This window comes from Triticum dicoccoides, chromosome 1B, assembly GCF_002162155.2.
Source record: "Triticum dicoccoides isolate Atlit2015 ecotype Zavitan chromosome 1B, WEW_v2.0, whole genome shotgun sequence".
Taxonomy (NCBI): domain Eukaryota; kingdom Viridiplantae; phylum Streptophyta; class Magnoliopsida; order Poales; family Poaceae; genus Triticum; species Triticum dicoccoides.
This window is the reverse complement of record NC_041381.1, coordinates 233,270,807-233,283,683: the sequence shown is the minus strand read 5'-3', so window position 1 is coordinate 233,283,683 and position 12,877 is coordinate 233,270,807.

Sequence of the window (12,877 nt, the reverse complement as noted above, 5' to 3'; positions counted from 1 at the left end):
CCTGCTTTTCCTTTTGAAAAGCTCTACAGCTTTAGTGTGGCAAGACCATACACTTGTGACACATTAATCTTCAAGTATGTGCGCTCATTTTACTTGGGGGCTTCTTATACAGAAGCTTAATTTAATTATCTTCCAGGCATCAAGCCCACTACATATGTGTTCTTTTTCCATATGTACCTTTTCTTTACCATTATATGCATCGATATGACTTAAGTTTTGGCCAAGATGGGTTGCCTGGATCCTATGCTTATGCCCTATGTTCCCGTTAATTCGGCTAGGGCATAAAGTGAGCACCTCTGCGATTGTTACTGCCGGGTACTCCGGACGTGTACCTCAGACTTGGTGAAGCCGAAAGCTAGCGTTCTTAAGGGAATATTCGATCGGTGTACTAAAGTTGTTTTTTACCTATCACAATATAAACCCCTAGATGTTTCACATACTGCGCTTTCTGATCGCAGTTCGGACATGCACGTTAATGCATGCGTACCCAGGGAAAGGAACCCTTAACGGAACAATTCTCTCTGGAAGATGTTTCTTACTAACCATGTAATATAACATAGCTAGTTGGGTACTTGTCTGTTTAAGCAATTATGACCCCTACGCCTGGTTTCCACGCATACCCCGGTTTATATTACTGAGCGGGTATTCGGAAACACTTCGGACTGTCGGGTCCAGAGGACAAAGCGAAAGGGTCCGCCATGACAAATGTTTTACAATCCGGCTAGGGACAAATATGTCCACTGAAGTACATAGTCATATAGACCCAAATACTTCCTCCTCTATGCCATCCAACAGGCTATCTAGCCTACAATCTTGTTGGCAATATCTTGCGGCTACTTCTACCTGGTCATATACCAGACTAACGGGAATTTCCTTCCCATCTGACCCTATAGGTCCGAACCGGGCCATATGATTCGGATCGAGCTTGGTATACCGTGTTTCCACCATGGCCCGAGCCTCCCTCGCACCTTCTCTACAGGAAGATATCTTCCATAGTCGGAAATGCCGCTGCGTTCCCTTGAAAAGCTGTACAAGATCCCCCATACTTCCTGGTAGGGAGGCGGATGGCCACAAGGCCTTGGCAACACTCCACATGACCTGCCGAACTAGCTCATGCTATTGAGAAAGCTCTTGTAGCAGATCGCCTGAGGATCCGGGCATCTCCTCTTCAGGACGGCCCGTTAGAATACCTACAAACATAACTCTGTTAGTTCTTATCTTTGCCGAACTATGTACATGTTCGTTTGAGAACATACTAAAAATGCCGCGCTGAAGCCTCTTATTTTCCTTCACAGAGTGAGCTAGCTAGGCCCGAACATCTTTCAATTCGTCACTCAGCTGGGTATTAGCATCTTGGAGATTGTCATTCTTCTATATGACCCGTGTAAGTACACGCTCTCTAGCAGCTGCTTGCCTTTGTGCCTCTTGTTCACCCTCTTGTGGGATTCCTGGATTCTGTTCCGGATTATCTGAGGATTTAGGTCATCAGATATCGTTAGCATTACTGGTTCATAAACACAATTTGTTTTTTTTCTCAAATTCGGGAGTACATACAAGTCGATGCCTCTTTGGATATTGAAAGTTTGGCCATAGCGGCCATTAGCTGGGTTCGACACTCCTTCAGCTCTTGGTACAACATGTTGTTCTTCTCCGAGAGAACCTTTTAGTACAATGATCCTGAAATCAGTTGTACCAACTGCTTCATGTCTCAGGGGCTACTGATATACATAATTATCAGATTTTTATACTTACCCGTATAACTTTCAAATACTGGTCCGTGGCTCTAGCAAGCCCACCCGGAGCATCTCGGATGTACGCATCACCCGAGTTAAAGGCATTAAAAGACTCGTCTGAAAAACCAAGGTCGTGGAGTGCTGCCCGCCGGTGCTGATGATTCATGGCGCTCTCGACTTCAGAATTTGTAATGGACATTCTATCTGAATCCTCTATATGAGGATAGTCTGGGGCCGCTTCGTCTTGGCCTCTGTCCTTGAGATCGGATCTGGAATCCGGCTAGTAGAGGTACGGTTGTGCCACGCCCAATATGCGACCCTATCCAAAAGGAACTCGAAGGTCCCACCAAGGATAGACCCGCATATTGAAACGCTTTTGCAAGGTGGATATCATTACATCAATATTACATAATAGATGGGGATACATACATAAGGCATACAATGCCACACAAATACAACAATACATCATACACAATAGCATCATCCGACTACGGATGGAACACAAACAGAAACTCAAACGACATCCACCCTGCTAGCCCAGGCTGCCGACCTGGAACCTATCCCCTGATCGAAGAAGAAGCAGAAGAAGAACTCCAAAACAAGCATCGCGTCATGATCATCGCATAACCTATACCTGCAACTGCTGTTGTAGTAATCTGTGAGCCACGAGGACTCAGCAATCCCATTACCATGGGTATCAAGACTAGCAAAGCTTAATGGGAAAGGAAGGGGTAAAGTGGTGAGGCTGCAGCAGCGACTAAGCATATATCGTGGCTAACATACGCAAATAAGAGTGAGAAGAGAGCAAGCAGAATGGTCGTGAAGCTAGCAATGATCAAGAAGTGATCCTGAACTCCTACTTACGTCAAACATAACCCAGAAACCATGTTCACTTCCCGGACTCCGCCGAAAAGAGACCATCACGGCTACACACGCAGTTGATGCGTTTAATTCGGATCTGGTGTCAAGTTATCTACAACCGGACATTAACAAATTCCCATCTGCCTATAACCGTAGGCACGGCTTTCGAAAGATTATACCCTGCAGGGGTGTCCCAACTTAGCCCATGATAAGCTCTCGCGATCAATGAAGGATATACCTTCTCCTAGGAAGACCTGATCAGTCTCGGAATCCCGGTTTACAAGACATTTCGACAATGGTAAAACAAGACCAGCAAAGCCGCCCGATGCACCGACAAATCCCGATAGGAGCTGCACATATCTCATTCTCAGGGCAACACCGGATGAGACTAGCCACAAGTAAAACCAACCCTCAAGTTGCCCCGAGGTGGCCCTGCAGGCAGCTTAGTTCGGACCAACACTTAGACAAGCACTGGCCCGGGGGGCTAAAATAAAGATGACCCTCGGGTTGGCCGACCCAAGGGAAAGGTATAGGTGGTGGTGAGGCAAATTGTAAAACCAAGGTTGGACCTTGCTGGAGGAGTTTTATTCAAAGCGAACTGTCAAGGGGGTCCCATAAATCACCCGACCGCGTAAGGAACGCAAAAGCCGGGAACATAACACCGGTATGACGGAAACTAGGGCGGCAAGAGTGGAACAAAACACCAGGCATAAGGCCGAGTCTTCCACCCTTTACCAAATATATAGATGCATTAATAATATAAGAGATATTGTGATATCCCAACCAAAATCCTGTCCATCATGGAGAAATCTTCAACTTCACCTGCAACTAGCAACGCTATAAGAGGGGCTGAGCAAAAGCGGTAACATAGCCAAATAACGGTTTGCATAGGAAGGGTGTCAAAGGTTAGAGGTTCATGGAAATTGGGAGGCTTCATGAGCAAAAGATAGGTAATGCAGCATAGCGATAGAACGAAGCAACTAGCATAGCAATGATAGTAGTGAGATCCAGGGTAGCGGTCATCTTGCCTGAAATCCCGCTAGGAAGAAGAACGAGTCCATGAATAAGAAGAACGGATGAAGCCGAACCAAGTGTAGACGAATGAATCCTCACGATTGCAACGAAACAGGAACTATCGAAAAGAAGCACACAACATAGTAAACACACCACACATAGACAAGACATGATGCACAACAGCATGATGCAAGACAAGACTACATGAAGCTACTCATGGCAAGAGATGATGCAAACAAGAGCAACACATCAAGGCAAGTTTAAATGAGGCCGGGAACAACATATAACAATTCCGGTAAGTCCTCATATGCATATTTCGAAATTGGTCCAGATCTGAATCAACCTTATGTTCAAGTTGTTAAATAGAAAGTTAAGATGCACAAGGAGGATCTACACGAAATTCTAGTCGAGTTACATATAAAGTTCATTTAGTTCGGAGCTACGGCCTAGAAGATATGAGCAAAACAAGTTAAACATGGTATTGATGCAAAATGCATTCAAACATCAAGCAAACACCTCAAAACATGGATGCAAAATGATAATATGAAACTACATGCGAAACTAAGCAAGTTTCATATAGAGCACACTCAAAACAGAGCAACGGTTCAACACTCACACACTATACAAGTTATAGCCACAATCTGCCCAAAACAGCAACTAGGCATCTTGCAAGCACCAAAGAAACATGCTACAGCATCTCAACATGAAAACAAAAGACATGGGCATGATGTACAGGTAAAGCATAACAAAACATGAACACTGAGCTATCTCCAGAAATCACTAGAACATGCTCAAACACACATGGCAAGATTGCAAATAATAACAGTTCAGACTTTGCAGAAAATAACATCAGGTTGCAATGTTCAGAGCTATCAAACAACATGTTACAGGAACTTATCATGGCAAACAAAGGCATGGCATGAATATACTAAATGCATAGATCAAAAGTCCCTTGCTGACCATGATCCAAAAAGGATCAGAAAATATGATGGCACCCATGTAAACATGGCAAGTTATATTACAGATTCATACATGGCAGAAACAGAATTATGAAGGCATGTAGATGAGCTTGTGCAACTCACTACAGAGCAATACATGGCATGGCAAGGCACCCAACAGTAAGAAGGCATATTTATGAAACAAACCAAGGCAATAACACGTTCATAGCATGCAAGGATCAACTACAACAACCTTGGCAAAATTGAATAACATGTAAACAATCTGCCAGGAAACATTTTGAAGAAAAAGTAGAGCATGAAAATGACATGCTAGACTACTCCACAATTTCAAACAGGGGCATTAATGGATAGACAATAACCACATGTTCAAAACACCCATAATGAAGTATCTCAAAATATGCATGGATCTCTCTGTAGCATCAAGTTTACATGGCATCAAAATAATAGCAGAACAGGGACTAAAATCAGTAACATCAAGATGCCTAGTTTGCATGCTTGTTCTAGTCACCACATTGATAACAAAAAATACATGGCATTCACCCCTATAAAGAAGATATAGCATAGATCAAAACACATGTAGACATCAACCTCATAAGATGCACACATCAATCATGGCAAAAATGACAAAAGAGCTCGTTCTGTTAAGAAACAGCAGATAACATTATGAAGCACTCTTGCAATGATGATTCAGGCATCTAGATGACCTCAAATGAATATGATGCAATGGAATGAAATGAAGTACTCGTTGAGAAAAATAATTTGACATATTACACGCACGAAACGGAGGTAGGGATGCAGAGATACAATGCGATGAACATGGCATGATAATGACAAAATACAGGGACTTAGTGGAATTTATACCCCGCGAAAAACGTGGACGAGGACATGCAGCGGGATGGAGTGGTACGGGTCGGGGACGACGTTTGGATGGCGGGCCTGGTGGATCTGGTCCAGGACGACACGGATCCGGATGGCGCGACTCCGGCGATGAACGGCGTGAACTTCGGTGAGGGGACACGGCGGCGGGGCGGCGCCGGAAGCCGGAGGGCTCGACGGCGAGGGACAAGCGGGTGCTCATGGCGCGCAGGAGCAAAGCTCCGGCGGGGCACCGACGGGATCCGCGGCGGAGGCTAGCGGGCTCGGCTGCTCCGGCGAGCCGGGCAGCGCAGGAGCGCGGGCGGAGGAGATCCCGGGCGGCGGCGGGACGGCGGAGCCATGGCGCGGCGGCGATGGCGACAGGAGAGACGACGACGCGCGAGGCGCGGAGGCCAGCAACGGCGGGGCCGGACGGCGGCGAGGTCCGGACGAAGGCGTCGGGGAGGCGCGGCTCCGGCGAGTGGGAGCAGGCGGCGGGGCCGGACGGCTGCGCGGGAAGCCGGGCGGACGGGCCGGCGACGGCGGCGCTTGGGCTCGCGCGGGCCCTCTTCGGGCCCCACGGGCCGCGGCGACGGAGGGCGGCGCGGGACACGCGGAGGCCTCTGATTGGGCGCGGGGGCGGTTGTACATGTCCGGCGGCTGAACGGACATGTCCGGCTGCGGGAGGAGGACGAAAGCTAGGGTTTGGACTGCGGGAATTCGGGGGGAGGCACAAATATATAGGTAGAGGGAGCTAGGAGAGTCCATATGAGGCACGGTTTTCGCCCACACGATCGTGATCGAATGACCGAGAGCACGGAGGGGATTTACATGGGTTTTGGGCCAGTTTGGAAGGGTGTTGGGCTGCAAGACGAAAGGGGCTTTTACGGTTACCCAGTTAACCGTTGGAGTACCAAACGACCTCCAAATGGCACGAAACTTGACAGGCGGTCTACCGGTGCTATACCAAGGCCGCTTGGAAAAACTCGGTCCATTCCGAGAATGTTTAACACCCGCACACAACGAGAGACAAAAGGAGGGACGCCGGAGGACATAGGAACGCCTGATTGCAAAACGGACAACGGGGAAAAGGCTCGGATGCATGAGACGAACACGTATGCAAAATGAAATGCACATGATGACATGATAAAATGCAACACGCAAGAAAATGACATGGCAACGACGGCGAATAACTGGCAGACACCTGGCGCATCGAATCCGGGGCGTTACAACACTCCTCCACTAACAAGAGATCTCGTCCCGAGATCTTAGGACCGTGACGGAAGGGAAAATGGATGAGGTGAAACAAGAACTCAAGAGAAGAAGCAAAGAATCGAGAGCACTCGACAATAAGAGAGGAACGACGAGAATGACGAGAATCGAAAGCTCACGGAATCAGATAGACTATGAACGAGATAAGAAACGAATAAGACTGAAAGGATTTAAGCAGCACTCCGGCTTAACATGGAAAGAATAGAACATGAACTAGAGAGGATGAAATGATACTTGATGAAGACATGACACAAAACCTCCGGAAAGAATTGAAAGAGTTTAATGAAAAGAACTTAGAAGGAATGATTGAACGGAGTTGTTGAGAAAATCAACAACGAAAGAATAAGCTTGTTGTGGTCTTGCAGGTAACATCTCAAGAATTATGAGGTGATAACCTACCACAAACAGAAAAGATTAAATAGCTGAGGAGAACGAAGAAATGCAAAACTCCACTTCAAAAGGATATGGAGGATTAATTGCACTTCGAGATGCAAGAAGAAAAGATATTTGAACTCCATCGACAAGAATCTTGATGAACTATTGAAAGAAAGTATTAATTCATAAAGAACCACCATGAAGAACTCCGGTAACAAAAGGATGATGAGATAGAATGAAGGATGAACGAATAAGATGAGCCTTGCGATGATTTAGATGGAGGTTTCCGATGAAATGGCTGAGGAAATTGAACTCCGGGAAAAGAAATGATGAAAACACTTGGAACTAGAATTTATTCATCAAGAACAAACTCCGAAAGAAGGGATTACTCACTTGGATGAAATAAGAATGAGATTTATTGTATGATTATCCTTCATCAAATTAAATTGATGACAAGCAATGGATTTGGCATACTACTTATTCTTCTTGAAAAGGATTAAGGGGAAATATGGCGCAAAACTTGAGAAAGTCTTCCTGAGCCACCGGTAGGATTCGAAAGAACGAATGGATTAATATGATGACAAAGGAAAAAAGATCTGAATGAACCACCGTAAGAATACGAAAATGACTGAGGAAAGAGAATGAATCACCGGGAAGAATTAGAAGAACAATTAAGCTAGAGGGGATTTAGATGCAAAAGAACGAAGAGATAATGAGCTGATTAAAGAACACTTGAATGAAAGCATCGAGATAATTAGAGAATGAAAAACTGGAATGATGGCCTCCGGTGAAACGAAACAGAAATCAAGTCCTGAAATACTCCGGATAGGTGAGAAAAGAATATCTGACAAATGGAATAATTTGAGAGGATAATATGAAACTAGAATCATGAATCATCGGGAGAACGGGCAAGATTTAGAGGAAAAACTCTTCTTCGGTCTTCAATGACGACGGGAAAACACCACCAAAATACTGAGATACTCCGGTAGAATGAAAAAGAGGAAAGGTTGAACCAACAAAGAAAAGATTGGAAACTGATCTTGGACAAGCATCTGACTGATGAAATTCATTCTTACGTCACACTTGAAAAGAATTGAGAATAACTCTGGGGGAATTAGAAGAGTCAGGTAAGATCCTGGGAAAAGACTTGTGGGTTAGGGCCCACTGAAGAGAAAACACCGTTGAAAAGGATGATGAACAGATAGATGAAGCACCGTAACAATTGACATATTTGAATGAGGTGATAACCTCGAATTAATTGGAACACAGACAAATCTCCTAAGATGTCCTGAGCACTCCGGAAGGATAAACTGGCGAGATGCAAACGAGCAAGGAAAACACTTCGAGGAAAAAGGATATAATCTACCGAAAACTTGAATTGGGTCCACCGGAAAAAGAAAGGGATGAAGAATGACGAACAAGACGAGAATTCACCGGTTGAATTAATTTACGAAAGGCTTAAGAGGCTCCACACGACTGAGATAGATGGTCGAAAGAGAGTCAGACTCCGGGAAGAAAAACGGGTGGGAGGGCGGGAAAACAAAGGCAACCTGGAAGGGGAAATCGACGAATATCTTGAAGGGAAAACACCAGTTGAAATCATTGAGGAAAGAAAGCAAAGACTTCGCACGAGTAGGATGGATACTCGATTACGGACTCCGGTTCTGATATGAAAAAGGGAGGGCGGGTGGGAAAAGAAAACAATTGAGGATTGAACTCAACGATGAAGAGGCTCGAGTCGACTTGACGAGAAATGCACCGGATGAAAAGAGCTGAGAACCAACGATCAGAAAACCAACTGCGTGATCCTAAGAAAATTTGAAGTGGAAGAGAAGTAGTTCAAAACACCTATGTCAAGATTCCTTACCAGAGCGACGAAGGGGCTGAGGAGTAAAAAGAATTCTTACTCTCCGATATAACTAGACTCCGAAAATAGTTTTCTAGACTCAACTGCGGCCAAACTACACGATCAATCAAGGGGGCTCCTAAGGTCGGTCGAGGCTCTGATACCAACTTGCCACGCCCAATATGCGACCCTATCCAAAAGGAACTCGAAGGTCCCACCAAGGATAGACCCGCATATTGAAACGCTTTTGCAAGGTGGATATCATTACATCAACATTACATAATAGATGGGGATACATACATAAGGCATACAATGCCACACGAATACAACAATACATCATACACAATAGCATCATCCGACTACGGATGGAACACAAACAGAAACTCAAACGACATCCACCCTGCTAGCCCAGGCTGCCGACCTGGAACCTATCCCCTGATCGAAGAAGAAGCAGAAGAAGAACTCCAAAACAAGCAAACATCGCTCTCGCGTCATGATCATCGCATAACCTGTACCTGCAACTACTGTTGTAGTAATCTGTGAGCCACGAGGACTCAGCAATCCCATTACCATGGGTATCAAGACTAGCAAAGCTTAATGGGAAAGGAAGGGGTAAAGTGGTGAGGCTGCAGCAGCGACTAAGCATATATGGTGGCTAACGTACGCAAATAAGAGTGAGAAGAGAGCAAGCAAAACAGTCATGAAGCTAGCAATGATCAAGAAGTGATCCTGAACTCCTACTTACATCAAACATAACCCAGAAACCGTGTTCACTTCCTGGACTCCGCCGAAAAGAGACCATCACGGCTACACACGCAGTTGATGCGTTTTAATTCGGATCTGGTGTCAAGTTATCTACAACCGGACATTAACAAATTCCCATCTGCCTATAACCGCAGGCACGACTTTCGAAAGATTATACCCTGCAGGGGTGTCCCAACTTAGCCCATGATAAGCTCTCGCGATCAACGAAGGATATACCTTCTCCTAGGAAGACCCGATCAGTCTCGGAATCCCGGTTTACAAGACATTTCGACAATGGTAAAACAACATCAGCAAAGCCGCCCGATGCGCCGACAAATCCCGATAGGAGCTGCACATATCTCGTTCTCAGGGCAACACCGGATGAGACTAGCTACGAGTAAAACCAACCCTCAAGTTGCCCCGAGGTGGCCCCGCAGGCAGCTCACTTTGGACAAACACTTAGACAAGCACTGGGCTGGGGGGCTAAAATAAAGATGACCCTCAGGTTGGCCGACCCAAGGGAAAGGTATAGGTGGTGGTGAGGCAAATGGTAAAACCAAGGTTGGGCCTTGCTGGAGGAGTTTTATTCAAAGCGAACTGTCAAGGGGGTCCCATGAATCACCCGACCGCGTAAGGAACACAAAATCCGGGAACATAACACCGGTATGATAGAAACTAGGGCGGCAAGAGTGGAACAAAACACCAGGCATAAGGCCGAGTCTTCCACCCTTTACCAAATATATAGATGCATTAATAATATAAGAGATATTGTGATATCCCAACCAAAATCCTGTCCACCATGGATAAATCTTCAACTTCACCTGCAACTAGCAATGCTATAAGAGGGGCTGAGCAAAAGCGGTAACATAGCCAAACAACGGTTTGCACAGGAAGGGTGTCAAAGGTTAGAGGTTCATGGCAATTGGGAGGCTTGATGAGCAAAAGATAGGTAACGCCGCATAGCGATAGAATGAAGCAACTAGCATAGCAATGATAGTAGTGAGATCCAGGGTAGCGGTCATCTTGCCTGAAATCCCGCTAGGAAGAAAAACGAGTCCATAATAAGACGAACGGATGAAGCCGAACCAAGTGTAGACGAATGAATCCTCACGATTGCAACGAAACAGGAACTATCGAAAAGAAGCACACAACATAGTAAACACACCACACATAGACAAGACATGATGCACAACAACATGATGCAAGACAAGACTACATGAAGCTACTCATGGCAAGACATGATGCAAACAAGAGCAACACATCAAGGCAAGTTTAAATGAGGCCGGGAACAACATATAACAATTTCGGTAAGTCCTCATATGCATATTTCGAAATTGGTCCAGATCTGAATCAACCTTATGTTCAAGTTGTTAAATAGAAAGTTAAGATGCACAAGGAGGATCTACACGAAATTCTAGTCGAGTTACATATAAAGTTCATTTAGTTCGGAGCTACGGCCTAGAAGATATGAGCAAAACAAGTTAAACATGGTATTGATGCAAAATGCATTCAAACATCAAGAAAACACCTCAAAACATGGATGCAAAATTATAATATGAAACTACATGCGAAACTAAGCAAGTTTCATATAGAGCACACTCAAAACGGAGCAACGGTTCAACACTGACACACTATACAAGTTATAGCCACAATCTGCCCAAAACAGCAACTAGGCATCTTGCAAGCATCAAAGCAACATGCTACAGCATCTCAACATGAAAACAAAAGTCCTGGGCATGATGTACAGGTAAAGCATAACAAAACATGAACACTGAGCTATCTCCAGAAATCACTAGAACATGCTCAAACACACATGGCAAGATTGCAAATAATAACAGTTCAGACTGCAGAAAATAACATCAGGTTGCAATGTTCAGAGCTATCAAACAACATGTTACAGGAACTTATCATAGAAAACAAAGGCATGGCATGAATCTACTAAATGCATAGATCAAAAGTCCCTTACTTACCATGAGCCAAAAAGGATCAGAAAATATGATGGCACCCATGTAAACATGGCAAGTTATATTATAGATTCATACATGGCAGAAACAGAATTATGAAGGCATGTAGATGAGCTTGTGCAACTCACTACAGAGCAATACATGGCAAGGCAAGGCACCCAACAGTAAGAAGGCATGTTTATGAAACAAACCAAGGCAAGAACAAGTTCATAGCATGCAAGGATCAACTACAAGAACCTTGGCAAAATCAATCTGCCAGGAAACATTTTGAAGCAAAAGTATAGCACGAAAATGACATGCTAGACTACTCCATAATTGCAAACAGGGGCATGAATGGATAGACAGTTACCACATGTTCAAAACACCCTTACTGAAGTATCTCAAAATATGCATGGATCTCTCTGTAGCATCAAGTTTACATGGCATCAAAATAACAGCAGAACAGAGACTAAAATCAGTAACATCACGATGCCTAGTTTGCATGCTTGTTCTAGTCACCACATTGATAACAAAAAATACATGGCATACACCCCTGTAACAAGACATAACATAGATCAAAACACATGTAGACATCAACCTCATAGGATGCACACATCAATCATGGAAAAAATGACAAAAGAGCTCGTTCTGTTAAGAAACAGCAGATAACATTATGAAGCACTCTTGCAACAATGATTCAGGCATCTAGATGACCTCAAATGAATATGATGCAATGGAACGAAATGAAGTACTCGTTGAGACGAACAACTTGACATATTAGACGCATGAAACGGAGCTACGGATGCAGAGATACAATGCGATGAACATGGCATGATAATGACAAAATACAGGGACTGGAATTTATACCCCACGAAAAACGTGGACGAGGACGTGCAGCGGGACGGAGTGGTACGGGTCGGGGACGACGTTTGGATGGCGGGCCTGGTGGATCAGGTCCAGGCCGACCCGGATCCAGATGGCACGACTCCGGCGATGGACGGCGCGAACTCCGGCGAGGGGACGGGGCGGCGGGGTGGCGCCGGAAGCCGGAGGGCTCGGCAGCGAGGGACAAGCGGGCGCGGGCGGCGCGCAGGAGCAAAGCTCCAGCGGGGCACCGGCGGGATCCGCGGCGGAGGCGAGCGGTCTCGGCTGCTCCGGCGAGCCGGGCAGCGTGGGAGCGCGGGCGGAGGAGATCCCGGGCGGCGGCGGGACGGCGGAGCCATGGCGCGGCGGCGATGGCGACAGGAGAGGTGACGACGCGCGAGGCGCGGAGGC